The 19,341-nt window shown below is 46.0% G+C and overlaps 1 protein-coding gene across 5 annotated transcripts in view; it reads right to left on the bottom strand.

Annotated features, from left to right (window-relative positions):
* The window catches only part of LOC100346516 (uncharacterized), a 244,706-nt gene extending 242,909 nt beyond the window's left edge, over nt 1–1,797 (bottom strand). For 2 of the 5 annotated variants that reach the window (XR_016217949.1, XM_089309870.1), the window contains exon 1: nt 1,499–1,633. The gene's annotated coding sequence lies outside the window, so the exon portion shown is untranslated. Of the gene's footprint in view, nt 1–1,498 lie in introns of all 5 variants that reach the window. The other 3 variants (XM_051825757.3, XM_051825770.3, XM_089309866.1) reach the window with 3 other exon arrangements.
* Nucleotides 1,798–19,341: the final 17,544 nt, after the last annotated feature.

Genomic DNA, 19,341 nt, shown 5'->3' with positions numbered 1-19,341 from the left:
AGGTTAAGATGCGGCTTGGGACACCTGCATCCCATAACAGAGGGCATGAGATTGAGTCCTGGCTACTCTGTTTCCCATCCAGCTTCCTGCTAAGGCACCTGGGTCCCTGCCATCCCCGTGGGAGACTCAAACTGAGTTCAGGGCTCCTGCCTATGGCCAGGCCCAGCCCCAGCTGTTACCGGCATTTGGGAGGTTAAGTAGCTGGTGGAAGATCTCTCTATTTCTCTATCTCTCCACCTTTTAAATAAAATGGAAATAAATAAGACTTGAAAGACAGTGATGGGTGCTTTGAAAAAAAAAATCGTCACTGCTTAAGATGACACAGGACATGGATGTTTATTTGACCTGAGATCTGACATTCTAGCAGAGCAAAGTATAAGACGTAGGCTTCAGATGAGGGGTTTAAGAAAAGTTTATGACAACTTCAATGTCCTCAAAACTCTAGTACAAAGGTAAGAGCTATTTTCTCTTAAGATCAAAGCATTGTGTTGGAAAGAAACTTCCTCTTGGCTTGAGACAAAGATGCACTACGAATGTGTGTGAATATATATGTCTCGCGAGGGTCTTTTTTAAAAGCCTTTCATGTCCGTTATCCTTTAAACTTTTATAATATAGGTTGAAAGCACGATACAATCTTGAACTTGCAGTTCGTGTACTCTGAGGTCTTTCTCTCAGAACTAAAGACTTCCACTCTGCTGGGACGTGATCTCCCAGATGCCGAATCTGCAGTGAGAATGAGGTGTCCTTCGAAAGGCAACTCTGTAAAGAAAAAAGCTGCGGCACAAGGATTCCCGAGGTGGGAGTGCAGGAAGGGGAGGTGGTTGTTTTTGTCAATATTCCTTTTTCCTTATTAAGACAGGCAAGAAAAGAATACATTGTGTGGCCTCCTTGTCCTCGAGGTTAACGAAGTGTTCTGAGGAACTGCCATTTCTGTTGCGTCTCCTAACACGGCCTACATCCTCTCCAGGCTATATTAAAAGTTGCAAAGTGCACGAGGTCTGCACGAACCCCCTGCACAGTGCACGCGTCTGTGCACGCACACGTTTGCTTTTCCTCTGGGGACTGAATTTCTCGGGGAGCCTTCAGGCCATATTTCTCCCTAGGCTCTTATTAAAACCAGGTGTGCGGAAAAACAGGCCTTTTTGGACAGAAAAGCCTTCGCTTGACCCAAAGCTCCCCCTTCCGGTGTGTTTTCTAGCGGGGTTTGGGGAACCGAGCGCAGGAAGCAGGCGGCGCAAGGGAGTACACAGGCGCGACGGGGGACGCGGGAGTCCCGCCACGCGGGAGCTCGGGGGCGCTCACGGGACGGCCCCAGGGAAGCCGCTCGGCCCCGACAGGCGGAAGAACGGCCGCACGATCGCCACGCCTCGGAAGCCGCAACCCCGGCGGGCCCCAGGCCCCGGCGGCCCAAGCTCCGGGCGCGCGGAGGAGCCCGCGGGACGCTTCCCCACGGCCGGGCCCCGAGCTCCAGCACGTTCGAGGGCCCCGCAACGCTTACCCTGGGCCGCCGGCGTCGCTCCCGCCGCCAGTGAGAGGGGCGGGTCGCGAGTGACGTGGGGCCTCGGGCAGCAGAGCGCCCCGCGCGGCACCAGGAGCCGCTCCCAGCCTGCCGCGCGCCCGGGGACTCTGCACTCCCAGGAGCCCCGCGCGGGCTCCTACTCCCGCGACCTTTGACCCGAGGAAGCCGCTGTAGGAGGGTGGTCGTGCCCCTCGCTGACCGATTTCTTCCGCGCCCAGCCGGAGCGGGACTCCCAACAGCTTTGGCTAGGGAGAGTAGAGAGAGGCTACAGGAAGAGGACCGTCGTCAGGGCGCAGAGAGGAACAGGGAACTCCCAAAAATATGCTTCCAGATTTTAGACGGCCATTTCCTGTTCCTTGGTCCAAAAAGCAATCCCGCTGTTTTGGGTTTTTTGGTTGGTTGGTTGGTTTTGTGGTCCTCCCCCCTCCCTAATTACTATTTTAAAAGCCCATTACCATGGCTTCCAGAGAGGACTGCAAGAATTTTAAAAACCTCCAGGAGAGAGAGCTGCCAGACCAGCTTAGCACTACTGCCCCAAAAGGTTACCTGACATATCGGCTCTGTAAAAACTCCGGGGTGGGTCACCGAGCCCATCTTCTGGGCCTGGTGCCCTATTTAACAGTTTAAAAAAAAAAAAAATTTATTGTCAGTCTATCCTCCAAGATCCTGTGACAGGTAACAAGGGAAATTCCAGAGAAGTTTCCAGATTCATGCAACTTGGCAATTTCTGAGATATGCAGTCTAAGCCGGGTTCTCAAACTGTGGTCTGTGGACCACCTGCATCAGATTCCCTGGGGGTCCTTGTTACAGGTTCAGATTTAAGGCCTATAGTATAGCTGACAAATTAGACTACAGCCAGGAGGCCCAGAAATCTGCATTTTAACAAGCTTGTGAGATGTCTCTTCACTGTAATTTGAGAATTACTAGACTTGGCCCCTTACTTGACTGTGCTGAACTGGTGCTTGCTTTTTCCATCTGGAGCCCTTCCTCAAAACTCTCAGCAGTGTAAAACATTCTTTAAACAACAACAACAAAAAGAACACTTTGAAGTTTGGCTTCCAAACCAGTGTGCCTTATTTCAGAGTCATGAATTTTTTAAGCGAAATTATGCCTCAAGCATTACTTCCCACTACTATAGGAGTCTAAACACATCCTGATGGTAAGTAGGTGGATTATGCTGTGTGCAGTCCACTAATCTCAGGCTGTTTGTCATTCTAAGCCAGACACACCACCACCACCCCGCCCTGCCAGTTTTTCTTCTACTACTTCCCTCAGGTCTGGGTCAGCACAGTTTTCTTTAGGCCAGACCAAAGCTGAGTCTCTGATCATGATGACTTCCAAGATGAAGTACACAACAGAAAAATCCACAGGGCCTTTGGACTGATTTGTAGCCACATAGAATCCCAGCATTCCCAAACATGTGTTTGCAGAAACTTTATTTGACAAAGCACCTTATGGGATTGGTGAGCTATCAAAAGTGGTTCTGTTAGAAAGAGCGCTGAATCAAGTTTGAGGAAATGAAGGCAGAATTTTTGCCACAAAGATGTTCAACATGCTGTTGCTTATAAAGAATGGGGAAGTAATTCAGATTTGTAAAGCAGTAGAAAGTTGGTTAAATACATTATGATGCCTTTATAAGAAGGGATACGAAGCAGCTACTGAGCACTGTATTTCAGAGCGTATCTTTTTTTTTTTTTTTTTTTTTTTTTTGACAGGCAGAGTGGACAGTGAGAGAGAGAGAGAGAGAGAAAGGTCTTTCTTCCGTTGGTTCACCCCCCAAATGGCCGCTACAGCCGCCGCGCTGCGCCAATCCGAAGCCAGGAGCCAGGTGCTTCCTCCTGGTCTCCCATGCGGGTGCAGGGCCCAAGCACTTGGGCCATCCTCCACTGCCTTCCCGGGCCACAGCAGAGAGCTGGACTGGAAGAGGAGCGACCGGGACAGAATCCAACGCCCTGAGCGCCGCAGGTGGTGGATTAGCCTAGTGAGCCACAGCGCCAGCCAAGAGCATATCTATTTACATGGAAAGATGTTATTGCTAAGGCCGGCTCCGCTGCTCAATAGGCTAATCCTCCGCCTAGCGGCGCCGGCACACCGGGTTCTAGTCCCGGTCGGGGCACCGGATTCTGTCCCGGTTGCCCCTCCTCCAGGCCAGCCCTCTGCTGTGGCCAGGGAGTGAAGTGGAGGATAGCCCAAGTGCTGTATGCCTACAGAACATTGATACAGAAAGGTTTTAGTTACTTATAAAGAAAACAAATGAGTTACCAAGAAAGGAGCAAGAATCAGAGCAACTTCAGACCTCTCAACAGCAGCACCCAGAGTTGGAGAGCAGTAAAGCCACTTCTTAGGGTAGTCTTGAGCTCCATGCTATACATCATATTAGTTCTTTGCAGTTTATTCTCACAGCAAGTCTATGAATAGACCCAACTCCGTTTGACAAATAGATATCAGAGATCCAAAGTAACTCACTCAAAATGGCACATTTAATAAATAGTAGTGCTAGCTCCAAGTCAGTCATCCTAATTGGGACATCACATGGGACTAGTGCCCTCAAAATAAAATACATCCAAACCAGAATTAATGTTTCCAACCAAGTTATCAGTAAGTAAGAAGAAGGTTGATATAAGCATTATTTAGGTGTGTATGTTCTCAAAAAATGTATACTAATATCCCTTTCCCTTATCCACAATTAGCTCTCTGAATATTAAACAGAAAATTTCACAAGTCATAAGTTGTAAATTGATGCTGTTCTGGATAGTGTGATAAAAATGCCTGTGAACTTCCTTTTCTCCAGTGTATCCCTGCTATGTCTGCTACCCACCTGTTAGTCACTTCTAGCTGTCTCTTATTTAACAGTGACCTCAAAGTGCAAGAGTAGTGATGGAAAGGAGACAGGAAGCATAAAACACAGAAAAACATTAATTTTGACACTGTGAGCAACAGTGTAAGACATTTAGAACAAAACACCACTTTACATGTAGGGATTGACGCTATCTACTGGGAGAACATAGCCCCTGTAGATAAGGGAGGACCACTGTACCTTTCATACCCCCTTTATTTAAAACTACTAGAAAAAGAATTAATATTGTATGATTCCACTTATGTGTTATACCTAGGACAAATACATAGAGACAGTAGGATTGTGGATGAGGAAAGGGAGTCATTGTTTAATGGATATGGAGTTCCAGTTTGGGATGACAAAAAAGTTCTAACAATGGAGATGATGGCTCCAAAATAATGCCAGTGTATTAATGCCACTGAACTGTACACTTAAGAAGAGTCAAAATGGTAAAATACCATATTGAATGCCAACTGAAGAGCAAGGTGAAAGGAACCCCTGGGGCTAATGATGGGAGAGCCAAGGGTGGCTGGTGGGTGGCAGGCTCAGAGAGCAACCCTTCCAGGTCAGAGCTGGTCAGAAGGTCCAGGGAACCAAGTCTCCAAAAAGGTGAACTCAGTGAAAACAAAACTGATTGTTACCTTATTGAGAGGACTTGTAACCGAGAGAGAGATTGAGGCTAAATTAATAACACAAAAATATAAGCAAGTAAGCAAAATATAAGATGATTATTCTGGGGAAACTCCAAGTTGTGATAGAAAAGAGTAATCTTGGTACACTTGGATACTACAATGCTTGGCAGTGAATTGCATAGGCCTAATTGTGGTAAATGTGAACACTAAATGTCTACCAAATCATGGTAATTCTGCCTTTGGCTGATTAAGATGCCTGCATCCCAATTCAAAAAGTTCCTAGATTTGAAACCCAGTTCTGCTCCCAATTCCAGCTTCTGACTAATGCATACCCTGGGACATAGTAGGTGATGTCTTAAGTAATTGGGTTCCTGTCATTCATATGGGACACCTAGACCGAGTTCCCAACTCCCAGCTTTAACCTGGGTCAGCCTCAGCCATAGTGAACCAGTGCACTTGCTCTCCTCTTCTCCCCTCCCCCTGAAATAATTTTTTGTTGTTGTTTTAGTTTTAGTTTTTATTTTTTTAAAAACCTCCATCAAGAAGATGAGGTATGAGCAGTGTGCCAGGTGGGCAGGTGAGGATTGAAAACTGAATCCTTATACATTCCATAATGGAAATTAATAGACAAAATCTAAAGAATAAAAACCAAGACATGATTAGACATATGTGTTAAATACCAAAATAAGCAGCTAAGAGATTGAAGAGCAGTTGCCTCTAAGAAGCAGGGAATTGAGGACCAAGGGTTATCCCCAAACTGCTACTACTTTTTGTGATAAACCGTGTAGAACTATGTGACTTGATAAACCAAATAGATGTATAAGTTGTGTAAAAAGTCAAAACTAATTTTTTAAAAAGATAACCAACACAACTCTCAAGCTCCTCCAGACAGTCCAGAAGAGTCTGCCTCTTATTTTCTCAAATTAGACTTACTTTTCTTCTCAAGTGAGTGTTGCCTGTATGACAACACTATTCTCTATCACTGTAGACTCGTTTTCATAAAACAGGGCTTTCATGTCAGCCTTCACACTTAACCATCACTTTCATTATTTCTCTGAAGAAAGATATTTTGACTCCTACCCAAGCAGTTTCCCAAAAAAGTTCAGAACTCTTCTTGTGTATTAATTGGGGACCATGCTATCCATTACCACAAGGCTCTATGATTGAAAGACATTTAAAAATGAGAGAACATTGAGAGTGTAGTCAACATTGTGGTTGCAGTCAACATTGCTGGGTGCAGTAAGTGAGTGATGTAGCTACTGGAAAAAAGGCAGGGTCAGCAGGAAGACATCATCCAAAGGCTCAATTCAAGCTGAACCTGGAAAGATGGATTGTGGGTTGTATAAATGATGGTATCAGGGCTACTCCATGCCAGTGACAGATGCTTAACTCAAACTCAGTAAACCAGAAATGGAATTTATTGGCTCACCTAACTCAGACATCCCAAGGGATCTGGCTTCAGGCAAAGATTGATCCTGGGCCCCAAAGTAATACCAAATTCTCTCTACCTGCGTTATTCTCTTCTACAGCCCCAGTCTTCCACTCCCAGCTTTTATGCATGGGGTGGTGATGGGGTGGGCGGGTAATTTTCTATCAGAATCCCAGGGGAAGAACCTGATTGGTCCTCCATGGGTTCAGGTGGATGAGTGCTATGACAGGCCAGGCCTGAGTCAGCTGCCAGAAAAGGGAAGGTGGGAGATGAACTGTTGGGCTGCCAAAAATAATACCTATTATATCCCACTGTAATTGTACATACCAAGTATGCACTAGTGGAGATTTATTAGTGCCAGGGCCAATTGGCAATGTAAGTGAAAATGCCTCATAAATGCTACAGCACCATGAAAAGTTGGTTGTGAGTCAGTACTGAAATGTAAGTCTGAGCTGGCCCTGCCCAGCCAAGCTGCAATTACTCCTGCATCTTTTGCTTTCCGAATGGCTTAAGTTTTTCTTTCCTCCTAGCAGATTCATTTGTCACAGTTTCCCCAGCTATTGGCCTCTTTCTTCTAACAGAGTCTGCTTCCAACTGCAGTGAAAATTTACTCATGTCATTTTTCAAGGGAAGTCAGAAAGGGAAAAAAAAATGTCCAAAGTTGGAATAGCTCGAAACTAAAAGCATAATGGATATATGTGTGTGTAATCAGATTGTTCTCAGCATCCTTCACTCTACTGTTCCTGTAATCTATTGAGTCATTTTCTTGGCCTCACAAGCCAAAAATATTTTGCTGATACTAGCTGCAATTTATCGAGTGATAGGATATTTGTAATATACTCTGAGACTGAGCTTAGAACGCTGAAGATTAGGCAATTAATTAGTAAGAAAATATTTTTGCCCTCTAGAAAAAACAAACTTCAGATTAATTAACAGTCTACATTGGGATTTTCAATTTCTATAAGCTGACTTTTTAATTAGATGTAGTGCTGACAGTGTGAAGTAGACTGATGCCTAAATTTGCTTCTGATAAGCCTCTCATTGGTGTCAACACCTGAATACTTAATGTTACACTGAACATTGTATTTGAAGATAGCGTGAGTGAAAGCTAACTACTTGTGAGATTGAGTTTTTCTAAGAAGACCTTAAGCCAGATCCTGGTAATAGTCTCTGTAATGAATGCCGATCTTAGGACATGGCCTCTGATCTTTAATACAGAATTACTAAAATATAACATGAAGTGATGACTACCCAAGGCCATTCTCAGCCCACTTTTTTCCTGCCAGCTTCCCATTAGATACTGAAAAAAAAAATCCCACAAACTCATTTTCCCAGGCTCCTCTGCAGCTAGCAAGAACCATAAGATCCAGTTCAGGCCCATGGATGGAAGAGAGCAGCGGCAGAGAAATTTCTGGGAAAGATTTTCCTACCCTAATACAAGTTGAGATGCATGGGAAGAGAGCTGATTTGTTTCTAGCCTTCCTGTCTCCTTGGTTGGGTCACAGTAGAGAATGTAATGCCTGGAGCTGTAGCAGCCACTTGTGGCCATATGGAAACCCTGAGTCTGACAAAACAGAGCCCCAGTGATTGGGTACATACCACACCAACTGAAATGGCCTACCTTGACATTTCATGTTAAGTGACAATAATGAATTTCTACATTTCAATAATATCGTTTAATCAAAGATATGTTTTGTTTAATTCATTCAAATATAGGAATTATTTACCCAGTAACCATTCTGTGCTCTTCTGTTCCCGATTACCCAGATTTCATCCGGTTGAATCCACTCTTCCAATGTATCTTATGTAGTCAGTAGAAACCGAACCTGCTCCACCCCCTACCCCCATACCCATCCAACCCTCTATGCCTGCTTCCAGGGCATGAATCATGATTGGCTTAAATCACTTAGTAAACTCTACTCCCCTGCTCTTGAATGAGAGAGGGATTCAAGAATAAGCTGCAATTGAAGTTGTCCAAGGAGTAAATCTTTGGATTCTTGCTTGGAATGCTGGAGAAGAGGTGCTGTCGCTTCTTTTTGGCTACACAAATGTGAAACCTACAAGTGCTGCTGCCATTTTGCCACTGTGAAGCAAGTCACTCTGTGGTTGAAGCTGACACCAGAGGAAGCTGAGCTGCAAAAGAAAAGCCACGGCAATGTCATCACTGTGCTAGATCACCCTAGTTTGGGATTTGCAGTTACATGAAGCTCATAAATCCCCTTTATTAAAGTCAGTTTGAGCTGAATTTTCTGTCTTTGCAACTTCAGAAGGCATTCTGATTTGATATACTTCCTGTCTGGACTGCTAGGCAACAGGCAAAGAGGAAAACCAAATAGGAGTCTTTGAAGAGGCAAAAGCAAAAACATCCTTGCCTGTCTCTACCATATTAGGTAGGTGTGTGGATATCCATTTTCTCCTTCGCTCATCAAAGCTGGAGAAAAAAAAATATCTTGTTGAACTGTCATATGTCCCATTTTTTTTTTTTTTTGACAGGCAGAGTGGACAGTGAGAGAGAGAGACAGAGAGAAAGGTCTTCCTTTGCCATTGGTTCACCCTCCAATGGCCGCTGCAGCCAGCACACTGTGGCCAGCGCACCACGCTGATCCGATGGCAGGAGCCAGGTACTCATCCTGGTCTCTCATGGGGTGCAGGGCCCAAGCACTTGGGCCATCCTCCACTGCACTCCCTGGCCACAGCAGAGAGCTGGCCTGGAAGAGGGGCAACTGGGACAGAATCCGGAGCCCAGACTGGGACTAGAACCTGATGTGCCGGTGCCCCAAGGCGGAGGATTAGCCTGTTGAGCCACAGCACCGGCCCATATGTCCCATCTTTACTCTGTGGGGCTTTGGGCGAGAGCTTGACCCTGTCCCAGCCTTGGCTTGTGCATGTACAGCCTGGGGCTGATGATAGCAGCTGTCTCACAGGGAGGCTCTGAAATTAAATGTGGTAGTGGTAATGCCTGTTACATGTTTCCAGAAGGGCCTGTTGATGGTATACAATGCTGGTTATTGTGATTTTCAGGAACCCCCAATCAACTTGGGAGTTTGCTGGAGAGGTTCCATGCCTCCTGCCAAATCTTCCAAGAGATCTTTGAATGAGGTACCATCTTGTTGAAGAGCTCACACCTCTCCTTTTGGTGAAAAAGAGTAAAATAAGGTCCCTCTAGGTTTCTAAGGAGGGCCCACCACTCCTTAACTCCCATGGAGACCTCTTACTAGCTTGGTTCTATCTTTCAGAAGAACTCAGCATGCTTACAATGTGACTGGTTCTCAGCCTCTCTGCAGGGGCCTGAGGATGGCATCACTTTTGCCCTTTACCCTCTCCCCTGCCCTCCAGCACCACCACAGCCCAGCTAGAGATGAGAATTGGCCTTGGGGTGGGGCTGGGGGGTATTTCCATTGGCAAGAGCTCAGCTCCCCCTCTCATCGTCTTCCTAGGAAAGACCAGAATGGATTAGCAAACCCAAAGGGAAAGGGAGACAGGAAGAGACTGAGAAGCAGCCCCCGTAAACTGGGCTCATGGCACACCCATATGGGTAATTTCACTCCCTAGTCAAGGATGCCATAAAAAAATAGCAATATTTAGTGACCACTGTTTCACATTGCTGCAGAAGACTCAGAAACAGGGCCCAGAGAGTTTGGCTTCCAGCAACATTCTGGTTTGACAGGGCTTTAAAATGCCTCCTGGAGTCAAGTCAGGGGGAAAAAATTCTTAAGGTAACCGAGTGCAGCAAATAACCAAGTCCAAAGAATTTGTTCTAATTGCCAAAAAGGAATATGGCCAAGGCTCCAAAGGAAAGGGGGGAAAAAGTGAAAAAGCAAGCAGAAACATGATGATAAGAAGAGAAGGGATGTTCATTTTCAAGCAGGAGATAAGATATGGATTAAAGTTCATCCTCAGAATAGTGTAGCAAGAAACTTTATAGCCAAACTGACTCCCAACCGGAAAGGTCCCTGGTTCTCGGATCTCTTTGAATTATAGGGAAAACTAATTGGATCTTCATGTTTACCATGGAGGAAACCAAGTGTTACTCAGGATGTAAATCCTGGAGGTACTTTAAAAGGACAACGTTGACCTTTACAAGCCTTGAAACTTATAGATCTGTAAGGAGAAAAAAAATGGATTTCCTGACCTTTGACTGGTTCCTTGTCATTTTTTTTCCCCCATCTACACCAGGGCCCCTGATCCCATCACTCTCTTCCTGGTGTATTTTCCTGGCTGTGCCCTCTGTCCCTGGTCAGACTCAGGGGAAGGGGGAAAGCGCGTTTTCCAGCCCAGGAGGGAAGAGGCCAGTCTGGGCTGAGCAGCGGCTCCACCACCATCCACCATCCACCCTGGATGAAGTGGGGACCCTCTCCATAGAAGTTGTTTCAGCAGCTCCAAGACGGTAGTAGTTGCCACGCTGAGCACCTACTGTGTGCTGGGTGCTGTGGTGAGATGTTTGCAGACAGGGACCTATTTAGTGCAATCTCACAGTAGCCGTGAGAGTCTGGAGCGGTAGCATCTGCATGCACCTCTCTCCTTTCACACTCCCCCGGGGGATTTCCCCTCCCCTTCGCATCCTTCCTTGTGTACCAAGAGGTGATATCAGTGGAGGACAGAGCCAAGTGAGCTCAGTGTTCTAGGGCAGGAATTAAAGGGCCAGGGTTCGGGAGGCAGTCCATTGTCAAGATGAAGAAACGGAGACCTGGAGATGAGTGGTGACTTGTCACATGCACAAGGCCCATCGTGTTCCCAAGAGGTAGGGCCAAGAGCCCCCACACCAGGGTCCTTCCACTGCTCATGTAGCATCCCTTTCTCTCTGCCAAGTCCAGTCAAGGATGCCACAGCAAAGGTGAAGAAATTCCTCAGGCATTACCTGGCAACTTCAGTGTCAGAGTCCATGGGGTGGGGTACTGGTGGGGGTGGGGCTTGGAGTTCATTTGGGAATGGAAGGGAAGTGGGGAGTGAGGAGGACAAAGGAACAGACAGGGAACAGAGAAGCCAGACTGGGAGAGGCAGACTGTGGAGCCAGGGATAGACCACAATGCTAAGTGACTGATGAACTTGAATTTATCCCTTGCCTTCACATACGGGTGAGGCTTCTCAGGGTAGACAAGAAGCTGGCCAGTGTAACTAGAGAGAGACCTACCTTGAGGGCCTGGATGGGGCCCCAGATCCTTGCTCTTGACCCTTCAAATGGTTTGCAGTCACATCCCCTTGTTTGAGTCATTTGCTTGCCATTATCAACATTTTTGCCATATTTATGAACTATCTGCACTATTATTTGCTTGGCAGTTTACATCAATTAAAAAAACAAATAGATATTTTAGGGAATATATCAGTACTGCAAGCTGATCAATATCGTTTGCCCTAATTAGGGGCATAATAGTAAGAACCATGAAAACAAAGCAATGCGATTGTACTCCAGCTGGTCAGTGGCTGTCAAAAGCTGAGTCTGGGCTTTGTTCTCTGTAGGTTAAGAAGAGAGATTAACAAGGGTTAGGTGTTAAACAGGGGAAATGGAGATTACGTCCCTGACCTAACCAGTAGGATTGGCCGAGAAGTGCAATGCTGTTGAGCATCACCTAAACCATCCTGCAAACCACCAGTGAGTCCTTATCCCAGACTTTGGGGGATGCTGGGGGTCCCGTTTCGTGTTTCCTCAAAAAGCAACAGTTACCCACAAGAAAAAGTCAGTCATTTACCAGAGGGCCAGGATACAGCTCTGTGAGTTGGAATCATTTACTTCTCTGGGACTCACTGTCCCTCTTTTGCAAAACGAGAGGATTAGACTGATGTCTTGACCCTTCCAGCTGTGGAGCTTGTTTCTTCTATGACCTGCGAAAGCACATATCCAGGACAGACATTTGGTGCAGGAGCTGGGCTGCTTGGGTAGCCCACATTCATATGGGAGTGCCTAGGTTCTAGTACTGGCTCTGCTTCCAATTCCAGCTCCCTGCTGATGCGCACCCTGGGAAACAGAAAGCAATAGTCCAAATCGTTGGGTCCCAGCCACCTACATGGGAGACTCAGATCCAGTTCCAAGCACATGGCTTCAGCCTAGCTCAGTCTAGCTATTGAGGACATTTAGGGAGTGAACCAGCAGATGGAAGATCTCTATCTCTCTATATCTCTCCTTATATCTATATAGATATATACAGATATCTCTCTGTATAAAATGAAAATAAATAAATACATTTTTTAAAAAGAAAAGAACGAAAACACATATTGTATCTGGGACACACGATGGCCCAGGTGTAATTGGCAGCTGATGGCAACATGAGAGGTGGCTGGGATGGGGGTTGCGGTCCTGAACTGGCTTGAGAAAGGGTGGGATATGGAAGACAAAAGTCAGCATCTTCCCAGCCTTTCTGGAAGCCACCGAAAGAACATGTTCATCCCAAGAATATTCAAGAGATGAAAATGCAAAACTCTAATCTCTTCTTATCCAACACTCAGTTTTCAGAGCTAAATTATCTAATTTGTAGTAAGAAAATTAGACTTCACTTTCCTTAAAAAGACTGTTAAGATCACACCCACTTAAGGATATGGAACACCCCGAGTAACCAGGTTCCTGCTGGATTGAGAGATGGTTTAGGAATTTGAGCGTTGGAGTCTGTTTGAATTCAGCCCTGAATTCCATCACTTACCTGGGGTACGACTTAGGCAAGTAAGTCTCACCTTGAAAAAGGGTCTAATAACAGCAGCCACATCTTCAAGTTGGGGTGACTGCACAAGAAAGCCTGTGAAAGCCATGCTGTCTGCACAGTGTCTTGCAAATAGGGAATGTATTTTAAACACTAGCTATTTAGTGTTTCCTGTACATCTTGGCCTTTGGACTTGCTGTCCCAATACGGGCTGTTTCTCTGCTCTGCCACCATTCACCCACATCCTTTTTTTCCTGCCTTGATGATCACTTTTCTCACGCTGTGGCTGCTACCTCTCCAAATGCCTGTCTCCATATTCCTCTGTCGGATCCAGTCAGCACTCAATAAATCTGTAAAACTGTACAGAGGCCCCTTCGAAAATGGTAGAGCAGCCTGCTGCAAAAAACAAGAAAGATTTCACAGGAATCTTTTTACAGTGCCTTCAGACTGTTCAGAAACCTAACCCCAACGTTTGCTGCATATGAGGAATATTTGTGCAGCATATGCAATCTTTACAGGACTAAATTGAAGCAATTCCTAGTTTGCTAAATTAAGATGAGGAAAAGAACATAATCGCCCACTTCTGTTTCATTTCACCCCAGGATAAGGAAGAAACGAGGATGCAAGTTTCTTAACTGTCCTGGTTTTCTTCTTGGATTCATCTATGTGTGTTTACAAAATAGACACAGTGAACTCCTTAGTAACACACACATGATTAGCCTCTCCTGATATCTGAAAGATATATGAATTGCTGAACTGCTGATGAGAAAGATCCATGAAGAGTTTTTTAATTGGTTTAGTAAGATTATTTCCAGTCAACAATTCCTGAGTTTAGTGGTGGAAGATAGATCTGTTTTCCATAAAAGTTAAATGCCAGACTTTTGAATCACTCTGAATAAAAGTCATTCCCTTAAAGAGCCACTTGCTATCATTTGTTTTACAGCAAAAAATAAGGGTTGAGATAGAAACTATTATCGCAGAATGGCATGCTGAAGAGGCACTAGCAGCAGGAAGAAAACAAGTCGCTATTATTCCAGTACTAAATTCCCAACTACAGCCTCGGGATGCACTGTGCTCATTGGAAACAAATAAACAGACATAAGCCAACTTGCCCTCATTGTTTCCATCAGCTGGATAAAAACTGCTACCTCCTACTTGTAGAGAGTTTTATGGTGTGAAAATGCTTTCCTGTCTAACTTCTATTTGCTCTTCAGATGGTCTGCAGGAGACAAATAAGGTGAATAAGAGAAACAGAATCAAAAACAACCCTAATGTCCATGGACTTTGCCTGCATAAATGAAATGCAGTATATCCATGTAATAAACTGTCACTGGGAAATAGTAAGGAATGAAGTGCTGACATGTGCTACAACACGGATGAACTTGACACCATTATGCTATGTGAAAGAAGCTAGTCACAAGGTGACTGCATATCGTATGTTCCATTTATATGAAACCGCCAGAAAAGGCAAATCTATAGACAGAAAGTTGCCTAGGGCTGAAGAAATATAGTGGGATTGAGATTGGAGATGGCCAATGTATAAGGGGCTTCTTTTTTTGGATGCCTAAAGTGTTCTAATATTGATTGTGGTGATGGATACACAACTCTGTGAATACACAAAAAGCCATTATATGCAACACATTGAAAGGGAGAATTGTGTGGTTTCTCATATCTCATGAAAACTCTTTTTTAAGAAAAAAAATTATGCTTGTATTTATTTATTTGAAAGTCAGAGTTAGAGAGAGAGAGAAAGAAAGAATGTGATCTTCTATCCATTGGTTCACTCCCCAAATGGTCACAATGTCTGAGGCCGGGCTGGGTGAGAGCCAGGAGCTTCATCTGGTCTCCCACATGGGTGGTGGGGGCCCACACACTTAGGCCATCTTCCACTGCTTTTCCCAGGCCATTACTAGGGAGCTTGATTGGAAACAGAGCAGCTAGGACACAAACAGGTGCCCATATGATAGATATCTATATCTATATCTATAATGCTATAGATAACAGGTGACACACAATGAGGACTAACGTAGGGAGAGTATTTGATGTGGAGGTTAAAACACCAAGAGTCCATATCCTGTATCAGAGTGTCTGGTTTGAGTCCCAGCTCTGCTTCTGATACAGTTTCCTGCTAATGCACGCCCTGGGAGGCAGCAAGTAGTGGCTCAAGTACTTGGGCCCCTGCCACCACACAAGAGACCCAGAATGAGCACCAGGCTCCTGGCTTCAGCCTGAACCAGTCCCAGCTGTTGCAGGCATTTGGGGAGTGAACCAGTGAATGGAAGATTTCTCTCTTTGTGTCTGTGTCTCTGCTTGTCAAGTAAATAAAATAAGTAAACAAAAATGTGTTCAAAGACTGAAGAAACAATTTGTTTAACAATTTAAATACTAGTAATGGTAATAATAATATATATAATTAATAATAAATAATTAGTAGTAAGAATAAATATTACTATTAAACCTGTTATTATCATCATGTAGAAGAGCATTGTCCTAGCTGGAGGACAACCTACAGTAAGTTACCGAACTTTAATTAACTTATTTCCTTATTTATCAACTGTAGTTATTAATGGTCATCCCTGGATTTTTATGGAAATGAGGGCAAAACTAATTTTTGATATGGGATTATTTTTATTCCATGGAAGTAGCACCATTCAGAACCTTCAGTGAACCAAAGTGTTGCTTTGTTTTGCCTCAAAGAGCAAGCCCTTCTAAATTACAGCCCTGGGAAATAAAGATGATAGTAAATTATTCAGGCCATCCCCTGGCCTAGGGACCTGGGGTTAGGGTTCAGGTAGTAAGTCCTAGAGTAAGTGGACGTTTAGCCAGGCTGCAGATTGATGAGTGCTGAGAGGAGCTGGTTATTTGATCCCCAGGAAATGTTTCTGGGCTGGGGTCACTGTTGCCAGCTTTTGAATCAATAAGGCAGCACCTTTCAGACTAGAAAGTTCAGTTCCATTTATCAAGTCAAGAGAAGTGAGAGAAGCAACAAGCAGGATGAAAGCAGGGCACTCGCCGAGCCCGCAGTCAGCCCCAGTGTAAGAGGGAGGGTCCCAGGCAGAACATCCCCAGGTTCCCAAGGGCTTCCAGAGGCCTTTCTTCCTCAGGCCTCCCTCATTCTACAAGCGTCCCACCAGCCTTGTAACCTCCCCCAGAGACGTGAGCAGCACACAACAGTTCACTCCGAAATCCTTTACTGTAGGCACAGCACTAAGCACTGCTTGGGCACAAGAACAATTCATTCATACGTTAGGTCAAGAAATAAATGCAGAGCACTTACTCTGTGCCAGAAACTCTTAAATGGAGCAATGAATGGGACACAGCCCTTCAATGGTGTTCCCAATGTAGTAGGGAAGAGAAATAAGTCAGTAATGACACAGTGAGAAGCAAAGGAGAAGGAGTGCACAGGGTGTTATCAAAGCACAGAGGAAGGGGCCGGACCCAGCCTGGAGGAGTCCGGAATGGCTTCCCAGAGCAGGAGATGCTTAGCGGGGAATGCAAGGATGGGTAGAAGTCAGCCACAGGCAAAGGGAAGAGGCGGCAGCAGACAAAAGGAAACATGTGCAAAGGTTCTACATCTGAAACCCATAGTAATTTTGCAACATGGAAAATAGCTCCATTTGGCTGTAGTAAGAAAGTATACAATGGACATCGTCTCCTGTCACTCATCAGCTCTACATTTTCTGTGGTGTTCCCAAAATGCTTTCAAGAACACTGGCATAGGGCTGGAGAAAAGGCTAGTGACGGTGCTGTGTGCCCAACGCCTAGGAGCTGGGAAAGAGCAGAGGCTCTGTGGAGATTCCTGCTGGATTTGGCCCTCCTGGAGATGTCTGTGTCCCCAAACCCAGAAGAGGCATAGTCATCCCAATACAGGATCTCTCAGCGACTCTATGATCCTTGCTTGACATGGAATCACCCCTTCCCCTATCTCCTTATTCCCCTCTCCCTCATATTGACTTAGCCTTTGAAGGCACTATGAGCTCCCCCACAGGGAGACCTCCTAGAAGCAACCTGGCCCCTATCAAGAAAATGGATCGAACTCATACTTTCATGTTGTGGCCCCATAGCCCTTAGGGAATTTCCCCAGTTAGTGTGGTATCTAGTACCCAGGAGACCCCTGGATTATATCTATAGCACTCCTTAAGTCACTGCCAGTAAACCATTTCTGAGACTTTTGTCACTTGCTGGGTCTGGAGCAGAGCAGCATGGCAGCCAGGGAGGGGCTCTGGGGCAGAGGCTGCTGGCTTCCCTGGAAGCCCACTGGAGAGATGAGAAGGAGCTAGCTTAGGAGACTTCCCCAGGAGATACCTACTCGTGTGTCTTGCTGTCTACATCCTTGACTGAGAGTGCAGTGGCTTAGAACTGTGCCTCTCTGACCTCAGGTGCACTGGTCACCTGGGGAGCTTGCGCAGATGCACCCTTGAATTCAGTATGTCTGGGGTGAGACTCCAGGTCTGCATTTCGGGAAAGCTCTCAGATAAAGCCACGTTCGTTTACCACATTAATCGTTACTACATAACGGATTACCCCAAAAGTTAGTGATATAAAACAACAGGTGCTTATTAGCCCACACCATGTCTGAGGATCAGGGATGGATGACTGTGGCTTGACTCTCTCATGAAGGGACAGGCAGCAAGATGATCAGTCAGGCCACAGGCCCTCAGGGGCTGGACTCTCCAGGCACCATTGTTGATGGGAGGGTACAGCTCCTCACCATACGGGAATCCTCCACAGGAAGTCACAGTCTATTTACACACAATCCCAGAAGTGACATGCTTTCACTTCCGGCACATTCTGTTGTGTCAAAACGGAGTCCCTAATTCCAGCTCACACGGAAGGCAACAGCAGGTAAGAGTCACCTGTTCAACGGAAGCCAATCAGCAAGTCTGTGAACACGTTCTTAAAATCAGCCCAGGTACCATTGCTGCTGGTCCTAAGCCCCCACTTGAGACAAAGATTTGGAACACGGTGTCCCCAGTCATCCTGCTGACGGTGGAGGCCAAGTTCACTGACACTTCCTATGAAGTCACTTACCCTCTTGGTGTCTTCTCAGAAAAATGGGAATCACCATGAATCTACCAGGCAGGGCTGTTGCCTGATGAGGTGATGCACAGAAATCCTCAGCACAGTACCTGGCACGCACAGGTACTCACCTTCTGGTCACCATTATTGCTATTATCCATAATGTTTTCATGCAGGAAGCTGACCCCCTTCCCAGTGGTAGGCCCTGGGGATTCCAGGCTCTGCCTTCCTGGCACCTTGGTCCCAGTCCTGCTCAGTGCAGGTTGCCTCCTGTCCCCCAGAGCAGGAAGGGATGTGCTGAATTGTACCAGAGTTCTGGAGACTACCCACTTTCTCAGTGTGCTCCTGCCACCTGCACAGGGGCCGGGCAGGTGAACCGGGGTGGTGGAAGCAATGGGGAGACTGCACAGAACCAATATTCAGGTTGTGGCAGAGACAGTTTTAAGGGGGTAGAAGAAATCATCATAGAAGATCCCCGAATCCAAATGTCTGGAGATGGGTGTGAGACCATCTGTGTGTACACTCAATGGGATAGTTCCTAGGCACCCTGGAGTTTAAGAAGCACAGCAGACAGATGCAAGAGATTTATTTATTCACCTACCAGCGCACCCCCCCCCACCCCCTAAAGAACAGGAAGGCTTGACTTTGAGTTCCTGAGAACAATAATGAGCTGTACTCCTGGGGCCCTGTCTGAGGCCAGAGCTGGACTGGCCCTGGGGTTGACCCGGTGCAGAACTTCTGTCCTGGTGACTAATGATTCAGCACGGCCCAGCCTGGCTGCGGTTTGTCTACAGGCTCCGTGACAGGCCCATCCACCCAGATAACCACAATCTTGCTTTGTGGGATCAAATACTGGCTCAGGATTTATGAGTCCAAGAAAACGACATGGCTGGGCTAGAGAGGGGGTAGCGTGGGTGGGGTGGGGGCTCTTCTCCCTCCCGAGCCTTGGCTGCCTTACCTAGCTCCAGGCTGCAGGGCAGGCCAGGAGGACAGGCTGCTGCCTGCTTGGGGTAGGAGCAGGGTCAGGGTACCAACGAACAGCACAGCAGCTGCTTCGTGTCTTCACTGTGTCAGGGGTGAAATCACTGCATGGTACACGCTGGTGCATTTTGTCATCCTAAAACCCGGGACGAGGTTAAAAATAAAAAAGCAGCATTCTCTCATTCCATCTGTAATCAGGGAATGGAAAAGATGTTTGTCATTGTTACCCCTTAACAACTGAAGTTAATGGCTCAGTTAGGGCTGAGATGCTGCAGGCCGGAGTTGCGACTTCCAAA

Source organism: Oryctolagus cuniculus, chromosome 1, assembly GCF_051225735.1.
Source record: "Oryctolagus cuniculus isolate XC-2025 breed Fujian yellow rabbit chromosome 1, ASM5122573v1, whole genome shotgun sequence".
Classification (NCBI taxonomy): Eukaryota; Metazoa; Chordata; class Mammalia; order Lagomorpha; family Leporidae; genus Oryctolagus; species Oryctolagus cuniculus.
The sequence above is the reverse complement of the archived record's forward strand: the minus strand, read 5'-3'. Positions and strand labels throughout refer to the sequence as shown.